Below are 25,297 nucleotides of genomic sequence, written 5' to 3'. Positions count from 1 at the left end.
TGGAGGGTTTGTGGAGGTGTGTAATCAGAGCTACCTAGACTAAGGCGTGGGATTAGCCTACTGTGTCAGACAGATTCTAAGGTGGTCCCCCATGATCGTCACCTCCTGGATTTTAAGAACTGCAGAGCTAGACTCTAGAAAGTAAGAGCAGCTGCTAGCAGACATCCAGAAAGAAACTGGGAACTCAGTCCTATAGCATAAAGAAATGAATGCTGCTGACAGCCTAAGGGAGCTCAGAAGCAGATTCTTTTCTAGTTGAACCTTCAGATGAGAATGCAGCCCGTCAGACATCTTGATTGCAACCTTGTGAGACTCTAGGCAGAAGATCCAATTAAGCCATGCCTGGCTTCTGACCCTTAGGAACTGCGCAATAATAAATGTGTGGTATTTCAGGCTCCTAAATTTGTGGTAATCTGTTACATAGCAATAGGTAACAAATATAACAACCATGAGGACATCATCTGTGTAGTGAAACTTTGGACATCAGAAGGTAGAGGCATTGCATTCAATACATTCTGACCCATCCCTTTCTGGCAAATGACAGGTAAGATCATTTGGTAAGTACCCGTGATACAGTACCACAAACATAATCTGGAGACCTTGGTAGCATGCTAGAATACGCTTCTCTGCATCTTGGTGGCCTCTTCTGAAAATGGAGATAGTTATAGTATCGACTTCATAAGACGGTTGTAAGAATTATATATGATAATGTGGGTAAAGCAGTTTAGTACAAGGCCTGTAACATTTCATGGTGTGTGGCCCAAATGAGTGTTGCTCTTGGCATCTTAGTATTTCAGTGAGGTCACATTTCTATCATATCCTTACATTGTAATTGCAATTGCACCCCAACTAATCAACCAACCAGTCAACCCCTCAATGATTTCCCCAGGATCAAAGTATCGTTTGGTGCAGTTCTGTCTAAATTCTCACAGAATAAAGCAACATTTCCCATTTTTCTACAACTACCAACACCCGTCAAAAAACTCCAAGCCAACCAAGTCTTCCAAAGCATTCCTGTAACCAACAGTGGGCTTCTCGGCAGAAACAGCCACCTTCCCGGTTAATAATGACTTCAATGAAGGATTCATTAATTTTTTTTCCCCAGCAAAAGAATACTGTCCCCAAGAAACAGGCTCTTGAATTTTATTATTTGCTCCCCAGAGAAAGCGGCAAGAGTGAAGTCCTCAGGCGTGGCCTGAACGCCTTTGGGGGCGTGGGCATCTCGGGGCCCCAGTCTCTTCCACTCGGAAATGCAGGGGATTTAAGCCAACTCTGGCGTGCCTTAATTTCATCCCAAGAACAGTCTCCAGTCATTGTGTTTAAACAAACCAGCCTAACGGCCTAAAAGCATGGGTATAACGGGGACCAGGGCATTGGTAAATCCTGGGTGTGCAGGACCCCCTCTCGATCCCGGGCCCCTCCCGGGCCCGCTGCCGCTTCTAAGTGCCACATCAGCGCCCGCGCTGCACTTCCAGGTTCCTTTCGAGGATGGAGCGAGCTAGCCCGGCGGGCGGGGGCGGGCCGAAACCCGCGAGAGTGGCGGACTGGCTGACCAATAGGAGGCAAGCGAGGAGTTGCGGCAGCCAATGAGCTAGAGCTTCGGGTAGTCCGCCCGCTGAGGTTCGTGCCCCGCGGGGGAACCAGATGGAAGCACATCTGGACAGCTGCGCTGAGGAACTGTGCGGCCCCTTCGCGGGCCCGACGTCAGCTGGGCACGTCCCCCACGTTCTCTCCGGCTAGCCACTTATTATTATTCATATTCCCAAAGAAGCAACCGAGGATCCAAGCTTAAAACTTTTCCTCCCTCTAATTGAGACGGGGCCAGATCCCACCCAACACACAGTTTAATTTTCATGGGGCTCTGGGATCAAAAGAACAGAAACAGCAACAACAAAAGCCCAGCCGCTGTCTGATTTAAAACTGGCAAAGTGAGAAAAATAGTGTTGAGTAAACAGACCAAGTTGGGTAAGTTTTGGAGACGTGCTGGGTATCTTATTTCTCCCGCTGTGATCTCTCTCCTGTGTCTTTTTGCTGTTCTCATTATCTGCTTTTCATCAGAGAGTTGAAAATATCGCTCGCTGCCACAAACTGCACAGACCCCCGGCTTCCTTCCCTTCTGCTTTGCTAACGTTTTAATTTAATTTTTTGGTTACGTGTGTGTTATTTAAAAATTTCCTGGGAACAGAAATTTAACTGGTATCCTGTCAAGCCTCTCCAAACCTCAAAGTTGAATCTACTGAAAACTTTATTTTCCTGTTTTCTTTCTGTGGGAACAAAATATACATTTGTAAAGCTGAAATCTTTATCCACCTCCCCTTCCCTGACTGTTTGGATAGAAGATTGAGAAAGTTACCAGACTTATTCTGAATTAACAAAACTTTTGCTTGCGTTAATAGGATGTTTAATATTAACTTTCAGTTTGAATTCTATAGGTAACTCTGTTTCACTTACATGTGAATGTGGTTGTAACCCAAATATATCTTCTCCTGTCCATAGTGGGAGGTCACATTCCTTTATGACTGTTAAAAAGCACATTAAATATGTGACAGACAATTGTGTGCATTGATAACGTTAAAATTGTATGTTAATCGCATAATTCCATCAAAGTAATATTTAGAGTGATAGATGTGTATACTTGCAGATAATTGTGGCACATACTTCAGGATTTAGAAAGGGAAATGATGGCAAATATTGAGCTAGGTGTATGGCCTGAGGCCCATTCCATTCAAAACGTCTATAATTTTGTTTAAGCAATGTTTTGGATTTTGAGACTTTGTCATATATTATTTACTGTCATGGCAGATCTGGACAGAATTGGTATGTAATTTCTGGCTCAGAAAGCAATAAGTGGAGATTTGGTGCCATAATTGCAAGTTGCAGAGTGTTGTTGAATCAGAGCAGTAGTGCAAACGGTGGATGGAACAGTTGAAGTAGTTTTCACGGATGCAAGGTTAGAAGAACTGTGTCGCAGAAAAACAATAGAAAGAGCCCATTGGCCTGGTTCAACTTACAATCCCGCTGTTTGAACCTTGGGTCAGTTACTTAGACCATCTGTGCCTCAGTTTCCTCCTCTGTAATGTGGAGATATTAACAGCACCTACCTCATGGGTTGTCTTGCGGACTAAGTGAGATAACATGAGTTAAACAATGGTTTTGGCACATAGTAAGCCTTACTGTTGTACTCACTTTTCATTTCCTTCCTTCTTGGCTTCCTCTTCTATATGTCAGTTTCCTAGCCACCATTCTGACCTCCAAATTATCAACTAGCATTTACTGAGTACTGACCTCTTGCTAATGTTGCACTGTATAAGGCTGTAAAGGAGAGCTTCTAGAGAGGAGAGTAGAATTTATCAGGTTCCAGAGAAAGAGCTAGAAGTTTCTAGGAGTGCAGAGAATGGAAAAAGGTCTTCTTATTGTAGGATGGATTCATAGAAGGGTTGGTTTTCTGGGAAAGGATTTTGCCAAACAGGTTTGGTTGAGAGGAAGGGGATCATGGAACAGCAGGTGGCAGGCATTCTAGGAAAAAGGGAAAACATGGGCAAAGCACAGAGGCTGGAAACTGTAGATCTATCTTGGGGACAATGGGTTGTGATGCAGAATAATCTGTGAGAGGTGCATCGGTGGAAGGGTTGGAAGGGTGGGAGAGGTGGGAGAGGATGGTATGGAAAGCCTGGTGGTGATGGGGAGGCTTGGGATGTAGATGGGTGGGGGATGGTGAGCTGAAATGGCAACAGTTATATGGTGGAGGTGTTTCTGGAACAATCTCTTTCTAGGGTCCAGTCTCCACCTCTTGCCCAGCATATACTCCCCATTCACTCCACTACTTCTATGACCTCCCTTCAGGGCCTGCAGGTTGTGTGGGTAGGACTGAGCAGTAAGCCTGGGCCATATTTTTTAGACTCTGTAGTGTCTGTCTGGGAGCTCTGCTGAAGTGGTCTGATATTCTGGGCTATTATCTCTGATACTTTTTAGAAATAGGCCTTGCCCTAAAGTCTTTGACGTGGATGTGATTGTTCCAACTCTCCCCTCCTCCCATACACACACTGCGTCTGCAGAGCAGCTCGTTCTCGCCCTGCGGAGAGAATGATCTATTCACGTATTAGTACTTGTAACTTTGTAGTTTACAATTATGAAAGTAGATAAGACCTGTAATGTATACCTAAGTGGAGAGTCAGGTCGGAGCTCTCCTGTTTTCTCTTCCTTGAGGGCATTGTGCTGGGGCAGAGAGAACCTGAGTTCTGGCCCTGGCACTGTTGCTGACCACCTGTGTGACCTCAGGCAAGACATGGAGCCCTTATGCCCTTCTTTGTGCTGTCATCTGTAAAATTATCTCTAAGGTTCCAGCTCCCTTGGATGATCTTGTTTTTCTTCTCTCCTCCTCTCTGGGACAGTCTGTTGCTTGCAGATGGCTCTTTGATACATCTATGGCTAACATTTCCTGACCACTTAATACGTGGCAAACATTATTATGAGTGCTTAACATATTTTACCTCATGAGCTAAACCCTGGGAGGGTTGGTATGTATTGACTGAGGAGAGAGAGGCACAGGCAAATTAAGAGACTTGCCCAAGGTCACACAGTGAACAAATGGCAGATGCACACCCAGTCTAACTCTAGAGCCCAAGCCTTAACCATTAGGTACACTCTACTCTTGCTTGTCATGATGATAGTCAAGAACTCCACAGAAGTAGGATCATTGGAGGGGGAGGGAAGAATTAAGAATTGAGTTGGTAAAATTTCCCTAGAGCGTTCAGAATATAAACATGAGTCATGTCTATGGGATGTGCTGTGTGTGGCGACAGAAGACATTTTATTTGTTTATTAGATGGGGCTCGTTGCAGGCAAGCACTTTGTCTCTTCATCTTGTTTGAACAAAACCCACCATAATACCTGAACGTATAGTAGACATTTGGTAAATATCAGCTGAATGATTATCCTTTTCTTTTTTTTTTTTAAAGATTTTATTTATTTGACAGAGAGAGACACAGCAAGAGAAGGAATACAAGCAGGGGGAGTGGGAGAGGGAGAAGCAGGCTTCCCGCTGAGCAGGAAGCCCGATGGGGGGCTCAATCCCAGGACCCTGGGATCATGACCTGATCCAAAGGCAGACGCTTAAAAACTAAACCAACCAGGCACCCCACTGATTATCCTTTTTGAACAACTGAAAGTGTTTAAGAGTCAGAAGCAATGGTTTCACCTTTATTTACCTGCTTTCTTCTCATTCTCCTACTCTCCCCCAAAGAGCCTTTGTTACTTGTTTGGTCTGTGTCCTTTCAGTCCTTCTGTAAGGATCTACTCACAGGTATAGATCTAAATATAATCTGAAAATATAAATGGGACCACAATTTTTTTAAATTGAAATATAATTCAAATACAGTATTATATTAGTTTCAGTTGTAAAATAATACAACAATTCTATACATTACTCAGTGCTAATTACAGTAAGTGTACTCTTAGTTCTGTTAATCTATTTCACCCCTCCCACATTCATGTCCCTTCAGGCAACCACCAATTTGTTTTCCATATTTAAGAGTCTACTCTTTTGTTTGACTCTTTTTATTTTGTTTATTTGTTTTGTTTCTTAAATTCCACATATGAGTGAAATTATATAGTATTTGTCTTTCTTAGTTTGACTTATTTCACTTGGCATTATACCCTCTGGGTCCATCCATGTTGGTGCAAATGGCAAGATTTCGTTCTTCTCTTTATGGCTGAGTAATTTTCCATTGTGTATATATACCACATCTTTATTTATTCATCTATCAAAGAACACTTGGTTTGCTTCCATAATTTGGCTATTGTAAATAATGCTGCAATAACATAGGGATATATATTTGAGTTAGTATTTTCACTTGTTTTGTGTAAATACCCAATAGCAAAATTACTGGATCATGTGGTAATTTTATTTTTAATTTTTTGAGGAACCTCTATACTGTTTTCCACAGTGGCTGGAAATACTGTGGAGGTTTCCTTTTTCTCCACATCCTTGCCAACACTTGCTGTTTCTTGGCTTTTTGATTCTAGCCTTTCTGACAGGTGGAGGTGATATCTTATTGTGGTTTCAGTTTTCGTTTCCTTGATGATTAGTGATGTTCAGCATCTGTCTTCTTCAGAAAAAAATGTCTATTTAGGTCCTCTGCCCATTTTTTAATTGGATTATTTTTTGGGGGGGGTTGAGTTGTATAAACTCTTCATTTATTTTGGATAGTAACTCCTCATTAGATATATTATTTGCAAATATCTTCTCCCATTCAGTAGGTTGCTTTGTCGTTTTGTTCATAGTTTCCTTCATTGTGTAAAATCTTTTTATTTTGGTGTAGTCCCAATAGTTTAATTTTGCTTTTGTTTCCCTTGCGTTAGGAGACAGATCCAGAAAAATGTTTCTATGGCCGATGTCAAAGAAATTACTGCCTATGTTTTCTTCTGAGAGCTTTATGGTTTCAGGTCCCACATTTAGGTCTTTAATATGTTTTTAGTTTAATTTTGTGTATGGTGTATGAAAGTCATCCTGTTTCATTCTTTACATGTAGCTCTCCAGTTTTCCCAACATCATTTATTGAAGACCATCTTTCCCCATTTTATATTCTTGCCTCCTTTGTCATAGATTAACTGACCATAAGAGCGTGGATTTATTTTTGGGCTTTCTATTCTGTTCTGTTGATCTCTGTATCTGTTTTTACGTCAGTACCATACTGTTTTGATTACTACAGCTTTGTATGATTTGAAATCTGGGATTATCATAACTCCACCTTTGTTCCTCTTTTTCAAGATTTCTTTGGCTATTCAAAGTCCTATACAAATTTTAGCATTATTTGTTCTAGTTCTGTGAAAAATGCTGTTGGTATATATTTTTTAAAGATTTTATTTATTTATTTATTTATTTATTTATTTATTTATTCATTCATTCATTCATTCATTCATTCATTTATTTATTAGAGAGAGAGAGAGAGCACAAGCAGGGGGGAGTGGCAGAGGGAGAAGCAGCCTTCCCACTGAGCAAGGAGCCTGATGTGGGGCTCTGTCTCAGGACCCTGGGATCATGACCTGAGCTGAAGGCAGATGCTTAACTGACTGAGCCACCCAGGTGCCCCTGCTGTTGGTATTTTGATAGAAATTGCATTAAATATGTTTGTGTCTTCTTCAATTTCTTTCAGCCGTGTTTGATATTTTGGAGTACAGATCATTCACCTCTTTGGTTAAGTTTATTCCGAGTTATTTTATTCTTTTTAGTGCAATTATAAATGGAATCATTTTCTTAATTTTTATTTCTGCTGCTTCATTCAGTATATAGAAATGCAACAGGTTTCTGTATATTAATTTTGTATCATGCAACATTACTGAATTCCTTTATAAATTCTAGTGGTTTACTTGGTGGTGTCTTTAGGGTTTTCTCTATATAGTATCATGTCATCTATACATAGGGAAAGTTTTACTTATTTGCCAATTTGGATGCTTTTCATTTCTTTTTCTTGTCTGATTGCTGTGGCTAGGACTTCTGGTACTATGTTGAATAAAAGTAGTAAGAGTGGACAACCTTATCTTATTCATGACAATGGTGGAAAAGCTCTGTTTTTCATCATTGAAAATACTGTGATTTGGAACCACAACATATTTTATTTAAAAAAAAATAGAGAAACTGAAATGTTCCAAGGCTTGTGGGAAGATGGGGCAGGTGTCAGGTAAATATTCTACTTCTATTTCTTGGACATCAAAGTTTATTGTCTTATTCCTGGAGATGCTATGGTTTTAGGATAAGAACTTCTCATGATGAAGGTTAATGCAGGGTTATTTTAGGTGTTCCATTATTATTTATACCTAGTCTGGATTTGACATCTTTTTGGTACTTCGTTCTTTAATTCTTTTATATTCTTTAAGTCTTTTTTTTTTTTAAGATTTTATTTATTTATTTGACAGAGAGAGAGAGCCAGCCAGCGAGAGAGGGAACACAAGCAGGGGGAGTGGGAGAGGAAGAAGCAGGCTCCCTGCCAGCGGAGCAGGGAGCCCGATGAGGGGCTCGATCCCAGAACCCCTGGATCACGCCTTGAGACGAAGGCAGACGCCTAATGACTGAGCCACCTAGGAGCCCCTCTTTAAGTCTTGTATCAACTCTAAAATAGTATTTGAAAAATATTTTAATTTCCTTTCTACTTCATTATGTTAATGTAGTCAGTCTTTTCAGTATAGCACTGTGACTGAGCACATAGATTTTGGAGTCAGACTGTGAGGGTTCAATCCCAGATCTGCTCCTTTCTAGTGTACCGTGAATAAGTCACTTTCTCTAAGAGGCTTTATTATATTGTATTTATTATTATAAAGAGGAGAATAGCAATGGCCCTTAAATGAGAAAAATCCATATAAAGAGTTTAGCATAGTATCTGGCTCATAGTAAAATCTATACATACAAGCAATTTATTGTTTATTGTGGTAAAAAGTATAACATAAGATTTGCCATTTTAACCATTTATAAGTGTGTAGTTCAATGGCATTAAATACATTCACATTGTTGTGCAGCAATCACAACTATCCATCTCCAGAACTTTTTCACCAAAATGAAACTCCATAGTCATTCAACAGTAACTGTTACCCTCCCTGACTGGCAACCACCATTGTACTGGCTCTAGGAATTTGATTACTCTATGTACCTCATATAAGTGGAATTATACAATATTTTTCCTTTGATGACTGGCTTATTTCACTTAGCATAATGTCTTCAAGGTTCATCCACATTACAGCATGTATTTTTAAGGTTGAATAATATTCCATTGTATGTGTATATCACATTTTGTTTATCCATTCATTTATTGAAGGACATTTGGGTTGTTTCCATCTGTGATGGCTAATTTTTTGTGTCAACTTGGCTAGGCCACTCTAACCAAATAAGGCGAGGCTCATTCTAGATGTTTCTGAGAAGGTATTTTTTAGATGATATTAACATTTAAATCAGAAGACTTGAGTAAAGCAGATAGGTCTCCATTATGTGGATGGGCCTCATCTAATCAGTTGAAGGCCTTTATGGAAAAAGACTGACCTCCCTTTGACAAGAGAGAAATTTGCTGGCAGACTGCCTCTGGACTTAAACTGCAGCATCATCTCTTCCCTGAGTTTCTAGCCTGCTGGCTTATCCTGAAGATTTTGAACTTGCTAGCCTCCATAATCACATTAGCTAATTTCTAAAATAAGTCTCTCTCTATATATATTATATATCTATAGTTTTAGCTATAGATAGATAGTAGATATAGACATATAGATGTGTAAATATAGGTAGATATCCTATTGGTTCTATTTCTATGGAGAACCTTAACTAATACACCATCTTTTAATTATTGTGAATAGTGCTGCTGTGAACATCGGTGTACAATCATCTGTTGGGGTTTCTGCTTTCATTTCTTTTGGATATAAACCTAGAAGTGGAATTGTAGGATAAAAAGTAATTCTTATGGGAATAAAAATATACCCAGTGCCCAGCAAGGTAAAATTCACAATGTCTGGCACCCTAAAATAGTGAAGCAGTTATGTTTAAAATGGAAATAAACACACTATGCCGGACTGTCCTGGAGGTGTACCTACATGCATGTATTTGTACTATTAAGAAGTCAAACAGTTGAGGTCTTCACTATGGTAACATTTTGTACATAATAAGCCAGAGTTTGCCAAACCATGGTCTGTGTTGATTTTACCTTGACTTCTGAGTTCTGTGTTTTTTCTGTGTTTGAGAACTCCAACCTCCCCATTGGATTATGGTGAGGTAAACTCAGCTAAGAGTAATACTGGCCAAATGCATCATGCATCCTAAGTGTTGGAGCTAGGAGTAGGGGGGCAATGGGTGGGGGGGTGAGGTGAGGATAATTTGTTGAGGCTAATGGATGACTCAGAATCAAAGGCCTTATGGAGAGCAACAAGGGTCAAAGCAGGGCTGCCAAGATCCGCGACAGGTCTAAGGGGCTTGACTAAGCCTGAGTCTAGAACCAGAAGCCTTTGAAACCCAACATGGGGAGGGAATTCAGCAAAGTCCAGTTGGGACTGTGACTGAAGTTGAAGAGGCAGGGCTTGATTTCATTACTAGAGGTATGAGGCTGGGTCAGAGAAGGATGCCCTGGAGTCAGCCTTGGGTTTAAAGCTCTGGAGGTTCATACCTTAGTCCCAGCTTTGAGCCTGGGCTGTCTCTTCTCCCTCTGAGAACTGGACATTTTCTCTGTTTCTCTGCTCCAGTGCTTCCTTGAAGTCCAGTCTGACAGCCCAACGTCTGGATATCTCTGCATAGGTGCTTTGCAGAGATAAGTATAACTTTTTAAAATAAGTTTTCCTTTTTAAAAAAAAATTTGAGTATAGTTGATGCACAATGTTACATTAGTTTCAGGTGTACAGCTTAGTGACTTGACCAGTTTATAGAATAAATGAGTTTTCTTAGTTTGGCTGGTGCTGAGCACCTTGTCATTCCTTTCCATTTTGTCTGTGCAGCTATACTGCTGTTCTTCATACAACCTATAACCATTTCTCAGATGCTGGGAAACTGTTTTTTAACATGTTGTAGCCCAGATCAATTATTGGGAAACTCCTACTCAAGATGACAACAAGATATTATGACTATCATTTGATAGAGATTTTACTTTCTTTGGAGGATAGGGACTAAATGCTCAGTCTTTGGGAAAACCAGAAGTCAGTTTGTCTTTTAAAGGAGAAGTACTAAAGTCACTTTTTCACGTTGAAAGGAAGCTTTCAGTCAGAAGTCTTAAAAAACTTTATTGGGATGTAGGGATAGATGCTGGTCAGTATTCCCATGTCACTGTGATGGTTCTCATAGCAGAAATGATTCATTTGCAGTATTTAATAATAATAATAACAGCAGTAAGAACAGCCACACTAGATGATAGATGGAGTCTATTTATCACTTTAATTTCCTCCAAATCAGCATTGTTTGAAGGGGGTTCTGTTTCTCTTGTGTTTTCCACTGAGAGAGAGAGAGAGAGAGAGAGAGATGCAGGCAAGATTAAGAGAGCATGGATGAGAGCCTTCTGCCTCTATCAGGACTGATGATGAGCTCAGGACTGCCTTCTGTACTCCTGGGCATATTAGGGGCTATTAGTCTACCAGGAAGATGCAATTCAGGACAAAGATTATGGTTTCTGGAGAGAAATGTGTAAAAAACTTGATAATATCTAATTGTTGTCTTATTAATTGTGATAAGTGTTGTTGGTTTTGCTTTTGACATTATTTTTAATTATTTATGTTTCATGGTGGTAATGAGTAAGAGAGGGTGGGGTGAGTGGATTGAAACTGGTTCTGCACCCTGATAGGTGGTGACATTCTGATCGTTTCTATGATGGGAGTTGAGTTTTCCAGAAGAGAATAAACAAACAAAAAGCATAGTCAGACCTGTAAATAGAGAGAACAACCTGATGGTTGCCTAAGGGGTGAGGTGGGGGAGGGGGCAAAATGGGTGAAGGGGAGTGGAAGATACAGGCTTGCAGTTAAGGAATAAATAAGTCATGGGAATAAAAGGCACAGCATCGGGAATACAGTCAATGATATTGTAATAGTGCTGTATGGTGACAGATGGTAGCTACACTTGCGGTGAGCATAGCATAATGTCTAAACTTGTCAAGTAACTGGCTGTACACCAGAAGCTAATGTAACATTGTGTTTTAACTACACTCAATTAAAAAAAATAATTTAAAAAAAAGATTGGGGCTATCACTGAAAAAGCACCCACTCCTACTTTCAAAGAGCACAGTCCTACATTTTATGGAAAACAGCTTGGACTTACTGAGCCCACTTAAGCTTCTGAATTTTCCTTTTGGTACATTATCAGTCATTGCTTGTGCTGAATCATAAAGCATCTTGCTCGATTTGGAAATGGACTGTTGTTAATGAGGAACTGGGTAAGTCCTGAAAAAGTAAATTTTCAGGAAAGCCTGGGCTCGAAGGGCATCTTCTTTCCTTCCTTGTTCGGCACATTGTCACTTTGCTTTTCCATGTTTCAGTTAACAACTGATGTTTAGAAATATCCTCTCCTCCACCATCCCCAAACCAAAGTTTGTCTTTTTGTCTTTTTCCTGTGGGTATGATTTGAGAAGGAATTCATCAAGGGCAGTTCTGAGTCCATATTGACTAAAAACGCAAGAATAAAGGTGAACTTAAGACTAGTTAAGAAGCAGACAGAGAAAAAAAAAATGACTGAACCAGTCTTCTCAAAAATTTTGTTGGAAGTTTGCTTGAAGACTAATTTACTCCCTTAGCCATAGAGTTGAGTCTTATATTTTTTGTAATTAGTTCTTATAAAATTCAACCATTACTAAGCGGATGACCAAAGAGGACTCTTCCAACTTGACAGAATAATCTCTTCTTTAACCAAAATTATAGGCAATTTTCTGTCAGCAAGCACTCAGATTTCTTACTGGGTCCACTCCTGTAAGATTTATCTTTTCAGATCAATCCAGTTGGTTAGGTTAATTGAGCTCAGTCAATCTTAAATTAAAAAAAAAAAAAAAACAAAAAAAACGGTTACAGGGGTAGAAAGCTTACGAATCTCCCAAGGAAACAGACATATTTGCACAAGTCCAGTTCAGAATTACATCTTACAGGAGAAATTGCTCTTTTCCTCTCCAAGCAATACCAGAATGGAATAACCCTTCTTGGGATCTTTGAGCTTCCTAGGACACTTCATCCAGGAGGAATGATGCCTGAAAGCATGTAATTCAGCCACAGTTTCTCTCAGGTCTCTTTCCATCACTCGGAGGACAGGTTCTCTGGAGGGCCCGCTTTGTGGGTGTGCAACCTGTGTAGTTGTACTGTGTTCCCGTTTTAGAAGGGCCCCATGCTTGTGTTAATGCTCTGTTGCCACTATTTTGAAATTTTCAGCAATTTATAAACAAGGAACTCTGCATTTTCCTTTTGCTCTGGGCCCTACAAATCATATAGTTGGTTCTCCCTCTCAGCTTTCAGGGTCACTCAGGTGTAACAAGGGTGAGAAAGTAAAATCAAGGGCCTGTTTCATCACTTTCCTCCAAATTTATGTATCCAGATGAGCGCCTAGTGAAACTGCTACTCATTTCTCTTGTCTTTATTGATTTAATGTTTAATCTCCTTTAATAGGAGATTTTCAGAGGATCTTTTCCCTTTCTAGAATAATTTCTGTACTAATTTAGAGCCTGGAGTTAAAAAGTGAGTCAAGTCTTGGCAACATATGGTACTTCCATCCTTTGAAAACAAGTGTTTTCTTTTTTTTTTCTAAATCTCCTTTTTTTACTTTGTTTTGTGGGCTCTTGATAGCACAATTTCAATTTCACAGGTGCATTCTACACACACCCCAGTGGGTCTTATTTTTAAAGCAAGAACCAAGAAATATTCTTATTAGTCGTGGGTCCAAATGCTGAAACCAGCAGCATGAATGTGAATATTCATTCCTGAGTTTTCTGAGTCTTCATAGATGCCCTTGGGTAGGACTGGGTGTGAGCTAGTTGGCTTGGTACGTTGGCCCAAGTAAGGGAAACAGAGTCATGGGTGGGCCTAATCCCTGTGGGAAACTTCTACTTTTGCTGTGCTTTCACAGTGAACACCTAAGCTGGCTGGTTGAACAATTTCATGGAAATGATTAATCTGGAGGCAGACTTGGTGAGAGTGGGGATAAATGAAGGTAAATACCTCACAGGTTTTGGAGAAATACTGACAGTGAGTCAGTAGTGCCTCCCCGACTGCAAAGGACAAGTGTCTTCTGGTAAACGAGAACATGACCAGTAGGTCGACAATCAGACTTGCATGTCTGAGATATTAATTGCAGGGTGTAATGGGCCAGGTTTCTGGAAGTTGGGTGGAGGTGGAGGCCACTGGCAGTGTATACAATGCTTAGGGAGAAATGTGAGTGGGAGGAAGAAAAGAGATTTCTCTGGGGCTGTTGCAAGGCAGATGCTGGTGAAATATGCTTGTCTTTCTTGAGTATTAAGCAGCATCTGCCAGGATTGTTAGCTACTAAGCAGCACATCTTTGGTACTTACGACCCATGAGAGATTTGGGTGAAGGTAGTGTGGTAAGTTTAAATCTTGTTTTCCTGTTTGTTGTCTTTGGTGCCATGTGGGTATGTGAATGTGTGTAAAGCTGACTGAAAGGTGTCCAGTTTCAGCCTACTGATTTTTTTATTCTGCTGGAAAATTTTCAGCATTAATTAAGAAACAAAGACTCAGTTTTAACTTTATCTTTCTTATGCTTTCTGCTCCAATTCTAAGATGTTTGCTATACTGAGACTCAGTATGATGAAGAACTAGGAAGGGAGAATTGATCTGAAACAGTCAAAGGTTAGTTCACCATTTCTAGAGTAATCTTTAGTATGTAAAGAATAAGAAATTTGATTCATATAGATCTAGTTTGAATCCTGACTTTTACAGTGTATTTGGGATATTGTGAAAATAACCTCTCTGAACTTCAGTTTCTTGACTTGTAAAATAGGGGTAATAATACCTTCTTCCCAGTGTCAAGGAGTTAATGAGGTAGTGCTGACCAACAATCTTGTGTTGTATCTGTCACATGGTAGAAACTCAATAGAAACTGGTACCTTTAGTGTATCAACTCCTCCTCTAGCCACCTTCCCTTGCATTGGAGTTACGGCTTGCCATTCTCAACTCCTGTACTCCTGAGTGTTTTCCCAGCCAGCTTATTGTGGGCTATGGCTGATTGAGACAAAGCTAAGCCTGGCCTAATTCTAATGATTCCATGGACATTTCATATCATTCTATGTTAGGATCTAGCACTGCAGTTACACAGGCAGAGTAGATGTGGGGAGATCTGTGTCTTAAATGCTGAATTGTACTTGATTTATTACATTTCTCCCCTCTTGGATATTCAGGAATCTGGCAGCTGAAGCACAAGTCCTGCCATCCACTCTTTCCATCCATCCATCCATCCATCCATCCATTTATGCCTCCGTTCATCCATCCAACACTTACATACTGAACCACTTACTATATGCCACGAACAGTTCTAAGCAGCAAAGAAAAATAAAAAAGAATACTACATTCATGGAGTTTTCATTCTAATTGCAGTAAACAAAATAAATCAGTAAATTATGTAGTACGTGAGAAGGGGATGCATTATGGGGAAAATAAAGCAGAAAAAGGGGATGGGGAAGTTGTAAATAGAGTGATCAAGGAAGGCCTTCTTGAGAGGGTATTTGAGCAAAGGCTTAGATGAGATAAGGGGGAAGGGTATTTCAACCAGGAGAAACAACAAATACAAAGGTAAAGGAGAGCCTGGTGTGTTCAAGGAGAAGCAGGGAGGCCAGGGTGGCTGGTAGGGAGTAGATGAAAGGAGAGGAGCCTGGAGAAGTGTTGGGAGCTAAATCATATGGAGCCATGTAGGCCATTGTGAGGACTTGGGCATAACTTAGATCTCAACAGGGTAACACTGACTTCTGTGCTAAGAATAGTCTGAAAGGGGCAAAGGTGGAAGCAGAATCCAGTTAGGAGACCATTTTAATAAACCAGGCCTATACCAGGGTGGTTTCAGGGGAGGTGGTGAAAAGTGGTCAGATCTTGGGCATATTTTGGAGATAGAGCCAATAGGATTTTCTAACAGATTAGATGTGGGAAATGAGAGAAAGAGAGGAGTCAAGGATGACCGTAGAATACTTGGTGACACTGGGAGAATGGTGTTGTCATTGAGTGGGGAAAACTGTGGGTAGGCAGATCTTGTTGGGGTGTCAGGAGATCTGCTTTGGACAGTTTTGAGTTTGAGATGTATGTTGGACAGCTGAGTGGGTAGGTGGATATAAGGGGTCTAGGGTTCTGGGGGAGAAGTCTGGGCTATGAATAAAAATCTGGGGGTCGTGGGCATGTGGCATACTGTTGAATGTTGTGAAAAGGGATGAGGTTCCCCAGTACTGAGGAGATAAAACAGAATTCTAAACACTGAGCCCTAGGACATTCTAATTTTAAGAAGCTAGGGATTAGGAGAAACCAGAAAAGAAGGAGGGGCTAGTGAAGAGGAAAAATATGGGAAGAATATTTCCCAAGGAGCAGGCAGTGATCAGCTCTGTGAAATTCCGCTAGTGGCTCAATTAAGCCGAGACAGAATTGGCCATTGAATTTAGGACTGTGGGGGTCTTTGGTGACCTTGACAAGAAAGCTAGAATCATGCAGGACCGGTAAAGAAGGGACAGAATGAGGTGGGGAACTGTGAAGTTAAAGATCATTCAATTGTAGCCAGTCTTTTTCCACTCCCAATCCAGAGATTCCAAGCCCCTCAACTTCCCTTTTTCTCATTCCTCTTTATTTTATGTTGCCAATCTTTGTAAGCAACCTTAAGTTCTTTCGGAATGGGCTGGCAAACAAGCATGATGGGATACTCCCCCAGGTAGGTTCTCTTCGGTTTCGGTTGGGGTACCATTATATCAACAGGGCCCATTATTACTACCCTTCACATCTGGTGCTAGAGATGTGGCTGCATCCTGAGCTGGGGTGCTCTCAGCACAGCTGTGCACATTGCAATCACATGGAAACACAAGCCCTTCTAGAGGATGCATTTGGGTATGATCACGGGTAGCTGGTTGATGCTTGTTCTTGTCTCCTCTTGGTGAGGCCCAAGCAGTAACTGTGTTTTAGCACTTGTCTTGTTATAGGTATAGAGCAGGAAAAATAGAGCTTTTGAAATTGAGATAAACTAGAGGGATTTCAGAAGAAGGCAACATGGTGCTAAAAGGGGAAAAAACTGAGGACACATGAAGAAGCTTCTCCAGCTGTGACTATGGTCCTTTAGGGCTCTGATCATACCAATAGGCCTGCAGAAGCTGAAAGGGACTGTGGAATTTGGCAGTTATTTCAGGGAGACTCTTTCCTGGGTCAAGGCCAGAGGATGACTTGGCTAGCTGGGACATAGCTGGCTTCTGTTGAGGTACCCAGAGAGCTCCCCTGCAGCATACTAGACACAATTTCCAGTCAGTAGGAATGCTTGCTGACTCCTCCACTCTCTCCTGTTGTTTCAAGGAGACCTCACCAACTTTGGGTCATGAAAACAAAAATTGTTGGGAAGCACAGAATATGAATTTTGGCCTTTCCTTTGGGGCTGTGTTAAGATGCTGGTTAGATGCCAGATACAGAATAAATTTGTGGTTCTCCCTTTTCGCTATCCCTGCTGGGTTCTGGAAAGTGATACTGTTTGTTTCATTGTTTATGTGATTTTATACATTGGGCATCTACCTGCAGTGCCTTTTTTTTTTGAAAATAAGCTTTGTATTTTAGAAGAGTTTTGCATTCACAGCAAGATTCAGCAGAAGTATAGAGTTCCCATATATCCCCTACCTCCACAAGTACACAGCCTTCCCCACAATCTGCATCTCTCAGTGGAGAGATACATTTTGATGAACCTTTACTGACACAAAATTATCACTCAAAGTTAGTTTACATTATGGTTTACTTTTAGTGTTTCACAATCTATGGGTTGACAAATGTATAATGACATGTATCCACCATGATAGTGACATATAGAATAGTTTCACGGCCTTAAAAATCCTTGGTGCTTTGCCCATGCATCTCTCCCTCCTTCCTAACCCCTGGCAACCACTGATCTTTTTACTGTCTTCATGGTGATTGCCTTTTCTAGAATGTCATGTAATTGGAATCATATAGTGCCTTTTCATATTGGCTTCTTTCATGTAGTCATATGAATTTAAGTTTTTTCCATGTCTTATTGTAGCTTGATAGCTCATTTCCTTTTAGCACTGAATAATATTCCATTTTATGGATGTATTACATTTTATTTATCCATTCATCTACTCAAAGACATCTCTTGCTTCCAAGTTTTGGCAATTATAAATAAAGCTGGTATGAACAGCCACATGCAGGTCTTTGTGTACATAGACACTTTCAACTTTGGCTAAATATCAAAGTTTGATTGCTGGATCATACTGTAATATGAGTAGTTTTGTGAGAAGCTGCCAAACTGTCTTCCAAAGTTGCTGTACAATATTGCATTCCCATCAGCAATGAATGAGAGTTCCTGTTGCTCCACATTGTCACCAACATTTGGTACTGCTAGTTTCTGGATTTTGGCCATTTTAATTTGTGTGTAGTAGTATCTCACTGTTGTTTTAATTTATAATTCCCTAATGGCATATTTACTGTGCATCTTTTCACATGCTTATTTGCAATCTGTATATCTTCTTTGGTGAGCTGTCTGTTCAGGTCTTTGGCCCACTTTTTAATTGGGCCAATTGGTTGTCTTCTTTTCTTTTCTACTGAGATATAATTGACAGATAACATTGTATTAATTTTAGATATGCCACATAATGATTTGGCATGTGTATATGTTGCATAGTGATTACCACCGTAAGTCTAGTTAACATCCACCACCACACATCGTTACAATTTTGTGTGTGTGTGATGAGAAATTTTAAGATCTACTTTCTTAACAACTTTCAAATATACAATACAGTATTACTAATTGTAGTTACCATGTTGAAGATTTTATCCCCAGGTCTTATTTATCTTATAACTGGAAATTTGTACCTTTTGACCACTTGTACCCATTTTATCATGCCTTCCTCTCTCACTTCTGGCAACCACTAGTCTGTTCTCTAGATCTACAAGTTTGGTTGTTGTTTTTTATTTTGTTTTTCCTTTTTTTTTTTTTTTTTTAGATTCCATATATAAGTGAGATCATACACTACTTGTCTTTCTCTGTCTGGCTTAATTTGTTTAGCATAATGCTCTCAAGTTCCATCCATGTTGTCCCAAATGGCAGGATTTCTTTATAAATATATATATATTTATGTATAAATGTATACATAAATATATACATAAATATATACATATACATATATATATGTGTGTGTATACACACACACACACACACACACACACACACACTACATTTTCTTTATCCATTCATCTGTTGATAGACACTTAGGTTGTTACCATGTCTTGGCTTGTAAATAATGCTACAATAAACATGGGGATGCAGATATCTTTTTGAAATAGTGATTTTGTTTTCTTTAGATATATGCCAAGTACTGTAATTGTTGGATCATATGGTATTTCTATTTTCAATTTCTTGAGGAAACTTCATACTGTTTTTCATAGTGGCTGCACCAATTTTCATTCCCACCAGCAGTGTTCCTTGTTCTCTACATCTTTCACATTACTTGTTATTTCTTGTCTTTTTGACAATAGCCATTCTAACAGATGTGAGGTGATATCTCATTGTGGTTTTGATTTGCACTTCACTAATCATTCGTGGTGTTGAGCATCTTTTTACATACCCATTGACCATTTACGTCTTTCTTGGAAAAATGTTTTTTCAATTTCTTTGCCCATTTTTAAATTGGATTAATTTTTTTGTTATTGAGTTGTATGAGTTCTTTATATATTTTGGATATTAACTCCTTATGGCATATATGATTTGCCAATATTTTTCTCCCATTCTATAGGTTGCCTTTTCATTCTGCTGATGGTTTTCTTTGTCTTAGGGAAGCAGTCCCACTTACTTTTGCATATTAACCTTGCATCTCAAAATTTTGCTACAGTTGCTTATTCCAGTTTCTTGTCAATTCTTTTGGATTTTCTATATACATTATAAGGTCATGTGTGAACAAAGACAGTTTTATTTCTTCCTTCCCAATGTATACCTCTTATTTCCCTTTCTTCTCTTATTGCATTAGCTAAGACTTCTAGTACGATGGCATCTATTCCTGATTTTAGCAAGAAAATTTCTAGTTTCTCACCATCAAGTATGATGTTAGCTGTAGATTTTTGTAGATATTCTTTATTAAGTTAAAGAAGTTCCCCTTTACTTCAGATTGCTGAGAGGCCTTTTAAATAAATTAATTAATTAATTAATTAATCATGAATGGGTATTGGATTTTGTGAAATGTTTTTTCTGCATCTATTGGTATGATTATGTGATTTTTCTTTTTTAGCTTGTTGTTGTGATATATTAATTTAGTTAATTTTTGAATGTTGAACCAACATTCCAAATGTTGACAATATTCAAAAACCACACTGACAACGAAAATCTCACTTGGTTGTAATGTACAATGATTTTTATACATTGCTGTGATCTTTGATTTGCTAATGTTTTGCTGAGAAGTTTTGCATCTTTATTCATGAGATATATTGGTCTGTAGTTTTGTTTTCCTGTAATGTCTTTGTCTGGTTTTAGTATTAGACTAATGCTGGCCTCATAGAGTAAGTTAAGAAGTATTCATTCCCTTTATTTCTATCTTCTGGAAGAGATTATACAGAATCGATGCATTTTTTTCCTTAAATTTTCAGTAGAATTCACCAGTGAACCCATCTGGGCCTGATTCTTTCTGTTTTGGAAGGTCATTAATTACTTATTTAATTTCTTTAATAGATATAGGCCTATTCAGATTGTCTATATCATTTCTTACATGAGTTTGGTAAATTGTATCTTTCAAGGAATTGGTCCATTTTATCTAGGGTATCCAATTTGTGGGTGTAGAGTTGTTTATAGTGTTCCTATAGTGTTGTTTAATCTCCATGTATTTTGGGAGTTTCTAGCTACCCTTCTGTTATTGATTTGTAATTGAATTGCATTGTGATCTAAGAGAATATATTGTATGATTTCTATTCTTTTAAATATGTTAAGGTGTGTTTTATGGCCCAGACGGTGATCTACCTTAGTGACTGTTTCATGTGAGCTTGAGAATAATGTGTGTTCTGCTGTTGTTGGATGAAGTAGTCTGTTGATATCAGTTATATCCATTTGATTAATGGTGCTTTTGAGTTCAGTCATATACTTACTGATTTTCTGCCTGTTGTATCTGTCCATTTCTTTTTTTTTTTTAAGACTTTATTTATTTAAGAGAGAGAGAGAAAGAGGAAGAGCTCAAAGGGAGAGTGAGAGGGAGAAGCAGACTCCCCACTGAGCAGAGAGCCTGACATGGGCTTGATCCCAGGACCCTGAGATCGTGACCTGAGCTGAAGGAAGGCGTTTAATCAACTGAGCCACCCAGGTGCTCTGGATCTGTCCATTTCTTATAGGGAGTGTTAAAGCCTCCAACTAGACTAGTGTATTCATCTATTTCTTCTTGCAATTCTATTGGTTTTTGCAGTGGGTATTTTGATGCTCTGTTGGTAGGCCCATACACATTAACAGTTTTTATGTCTTCTTGGAGAATTGACCCCTTTATCATTATGCAGTGCCCCTCCTTATTCCTGATATCTTTCCTGAAGTCTGCTCTGTCTGAAATTAATATATCTAACTCTTGCTGTCCTTTGATTAGTGTTAGCATAATATAATTTTCTCCATCCCTTTAGTCTATATGTGTCCTGATATTTAAAGTGAGTTTCTTGTAGACAACATACTGTTTGGTCTTTTTTTTTTTTTTTTGATCCACTTTAACAATCTTGTTTTTTAATTGGTGCACTTAGACCACTGATGTTTAATTATTGGTATAGTTCAATATCTACCATATTTGTTACTATTTTCTATTCATTGTCCTTGTTCTTTGTTCCTATTTTTGTCTTCTGCTCTTTTCTCTCTCTCTCTGTGTGTGTGTGTGTGTGTGTGTGTGTGTGTGTGTGTGTGTGATTTTACCTGCAATGTCTCTTTATATAATCCTGTTCCTCCCGTACCCTGCCTCTAAGACACACTCACTCCATGGGAACCTCCAACTCTGTGCTGCTTGAAGTGAACCATGGTGGGGCTGGGCTTCTGGTTCTAGTGTTTCTTCTTACATCCCTTGAAGAAACAAGTAGACATGTGCTGTCAACCTGGCTTCAAGCCTTTGGACTATAGCAGCCTCTGCCTTCATCATTTCCTGTCCCTAAGACAATGGGAGCAAGAGTATTTCATCATTAAGAAAGTCCTGTCGCTTTTCCCGTCTTGCTCTAGGGATGGAGGAGTAAGGGGAGGTAAAAAGTTGAGATTACCATGATGTTACTGCCAGGCTGGGACCTGGGTGCTACTTTGAAGTGACAAGGTAGGACTCATATCAAGGAGGCTCCCTAATTCTTCTTTGGCCCATGGTAGATGATAAGTTAATGCACATTTTATTAGCCTTCAAGAAGGAAGATATTTGCTTTCTAGTCATTTCTAATTGTTGAAGAATCCCTTTAGAAGCTGGGAGCAAAATTTAGAGAGTAGAGCTCTGTAAATGCCTTGGTTGCCTTTTAATTTGGTATTTAGTAGAGCTTAAATTCCTCTGGCATGTGCTCAGCTCCCTACTGACAAAGTTAACAGATGGAGTATAGGTGACATTTGCGTCTCTGGTGGAGGTTGGGTGTGGTGGGGATTAACTTTAGTTTCCTCTTTTTGGTGTCTGCCCTACCTTGGCAGGGCTTATCTAGATCTCAGATGTTAGCTTCTCCTTGGCTAGGGCTGTTGAGGTGCCTCGGTAGCTTCAGCACGTACATACACACACACCCTTGGGACCATTTGCTCCATACTACTTTGTGCCAGATGGGCCTGGCCTTCTCCTGCCCACTCAGATCCCCAAGCGTGTGATGCCATCCAGAGTCATGCTGAGAAGTGGGACTTGTCTGCCACCTGTTCAGAGTGAATAGGGCCTCCTTGCCACATTCAGCTCTTGCCTTTCTCCTGCACCCTGGTCCTGTTACAGCTTGAGGCCCATTGGCTGTGACTGTCAAACATATTTCTGACAAGCTTAGTAGTGTGGGAAGAGGTGTTTGTTCTTCCTTATTTGTTGTTTCTGGTTAAGTAAGAGTTCAAAAGAAGCCATGCTTTCCTGATACTTTTAATTGTCTTTTAGGTATTTTGGTTCTCTGGTTTTGTGCCTTCCTAGCTCTATCCAACCCTGAGTTCAGATCTATGCTTGAAAAGACAACCAAACAAGGGCAGGCAAATAAATTTGGGGCATGGGAGTAATGAGCCCAGCTTCACTGACAATCATATCCTCTCCTCCTCATTTTCTGGCTTGTTTATGGGGCTTTAATGATGGTATGCATGAGAAATTCCTTGAGTGTTTCTAATTTCTAAGGACTAATTTTTCCCTGGGCTGTACCCTGCTAGGAGGAGAGGTGGGGAGTTGCCAGGCAGTGGTTGTAGGGCTGACTCTGGCCCCTGACCTGCCTTTCTCAATTAGGAAATATGGGCTATTGGGGGGATGAAGTGTCACTCACCTTGATATGTTTGTTTTTCAGGAGTGTGCTTTTGTTGAGGACCTGGGCCTTATTCTTGTGGGTTATTATTATTAATTTACTTTCAATGGTGCCATGTGCTAGTGTCCCATCTTCCACCTGAATTCTCAGAATTAAGCTCATCTTGGTTTGTACTTACATTTGAGAGCTTATAATTCTGCTAGGCTATTGGGCCAGATCCTGGCTACTATCATATCTCCTATCTTCTACCCACTTGGCCCTGTCAAAATGAAATACTTTTTAAAAGTCCTAAGTCTCTGAAGCTTGCTCATTCACCTGATACAGTCTAACTCAATACTTTCCAACATTTTTCATGGCAGAGTTTACATAGAACATGATACCATGTAGAAGAGAGGGCTCATTTCTAGGCGATAGGCCAGGGTTGGGAGGTAGATTTTGGCTTCCATAAGCATTGGAGCTCCCTTATACTCACCTGGTTGTTCTAGGACTGAGGGAATTTGTATTTTCCTCTGACATAACTGTACCCACCAGGAGCACACCAGTGTGGTGCACAAAAGGTTAAAAGCTCTGACCTAACACTTAGTACAGAGCACAATCTCAGGTACAGCCAAGAGCTCCATCTGTAAACATCTTTCAAGATATTCCCAGAGGGTGAACATACTTGTCCAAGGTGTTGTGAGTTAGGGAGAACTAAGTTCCTGAGGTTTGGCCCTTTGCTCAGTGCAGTCGGCCACCACCTGTCCTTCTGATGGGTATATGGATACCAACACTGCATGTCTCCTGTCCCCTCCTGGTCAGCATGCCTAGGGTCTTTGGCTCTGTGGCCCACATTCTGATGCTTAGCATGCATCTTCCTACCCACCATATTCCTATTTCATGACTTGCACATATCCCTAAACTCCCTGGAGCTCACAGTGGGACAAGTCCCAATTTTGCTACATCTGCACAGCTTAAAACAATGCTTCTCACGGTATGGTTGGAGGCATCACGGTGCTCTGCCGATGCCATCTGCTCATGTCACTGTGATCCACACTTGACAACTAACCTGAGTGTGACACAGATATCAGAAGAGTACTTTAGTCCTCTTTTAACTCTTTGGACTGTGCGGTACCAAGTATTACTTCTTATACTTAAACAGGGTTATGAGCATTCTCATCGATCCTTCCATTCCTTTATCAACTTGTTTAACCACCCATTCAATAAATGCTGGCCAGTGGGTATATAAAGATAAAAGACGTGGTTCTTGCTGTCCAGAAGCTCACAGTCTGGTGAGGGAGACGCTAGGTGTATAATGATGGTTTGCATGAAAAATTCCACATGAATATCTTATGAACACAGTAAAGGAGGCTCTCACACTTGGAGAGCAGGTCAGGGAGATTCCTTGGCTGAGATGAGATGACTGATGAGTTGAGTTTTTTTCCGTTTCTTTGTTCCTTCTTTTTTTCTTGAACTGAGTCATATAGGATGCATGTTAATCAGGTGAAGGAGGGAAGGGTTCTAGGTAGCAGGAAAACTATGTAGAGCTAGGAGGCATGCTAGCGAGCTTGGCGTATTTGGGGTACTTAAAATGCCTCCATTTTGTTTGGTCATAGTAGCTTCCTAATGGACAGCAGCAAACGCGATAAGGATCCCTTTAAAACATTTCTGGAGGAGGAAGCGGAGACTCCCATGTTAGCCTGCAATAATCAGATCATACTTCTGAAATGAGTGTCTGTGAAATTCAAAACAATATATTATAGGAGCCCTGGGATGTTTTATCTGAATGCGAGGTTTAGATAGCAGTCTGGGCCTGACTAGACTTGTTATGTATGACTTCTGTGTGTGCAGGCAGCACAATTGGGTAAGCAAGATTGCATTCTGAATCTTGGTTCCTTCGCTCATAAGACAGTGTCATCCTGGGCAAGTTATGTGACGTCTCCAAACCAGTGTCCCATTTATAAAGGTGGTTCTCATTATGCTTACCTCACCAGGGCTGATGTTAGAATTAAATCACATAATTTATTGAATTATGAAAGAACCTAACATAAAATACCCAACAAATGTTAGTTTCTCTTTCTTTTTTTCTCTCCACTTTTTTTTCTTGTTTCCCTTCCCACCTTCCCTTTCTCATGAATCAAATTTTTATTAAGTTAGTAATACACGTCAAGCATCCTGCAGGGATCTGTGTTGTCCATTATGGTAGCCACTAGCCACATGGGATTTGATGTGTAGCTAGTCCCAGTTGAGATGTG

General features: G+C 40.0%; 1 protein-coding gene across 1 annotated transcript in view; it reads left to right on the top strand.

The window, feature by feature from the left end:
• The first annotated feature begins 1,629 nt into the window (after positions 1–1,629).
• The window catches only part of TMEM45A (transmembrane protein 45A), a 65,802-nt gene continuing 42,134 nt past the window's right edge, over positions 1,630–25,297 (top strand). The window contains exon 1 of the mRNA XM_045785351.2: positions 1,630–1,965. The gene's annotated coding sequence lies outside the window, so the exon portion shown is untranslated. The remainder of the gene's footprint in view (positions 1,966–25,297) is intronic.

This window comes from Ursus americanus, chromosome 4 (genome assembly GCF_024610735.1).
Source record: "Ursus americanus isolate L20-20 chromosome 4, mUrsAme1.1.p, whole genome shotgun sequence".
NCBI classification, from domain to species: domain Eukaryota; kingdom Metazoa; phylum Chordata; class Mammalia; order Carnivora; family Ursidae; genus Ursus; species Ursus americanus.
The sequence above is the reverse complement of the archived record's forward strand: the minus strand, read 5'-3'. Positions and strand labels throughout refer to the sequence as shown.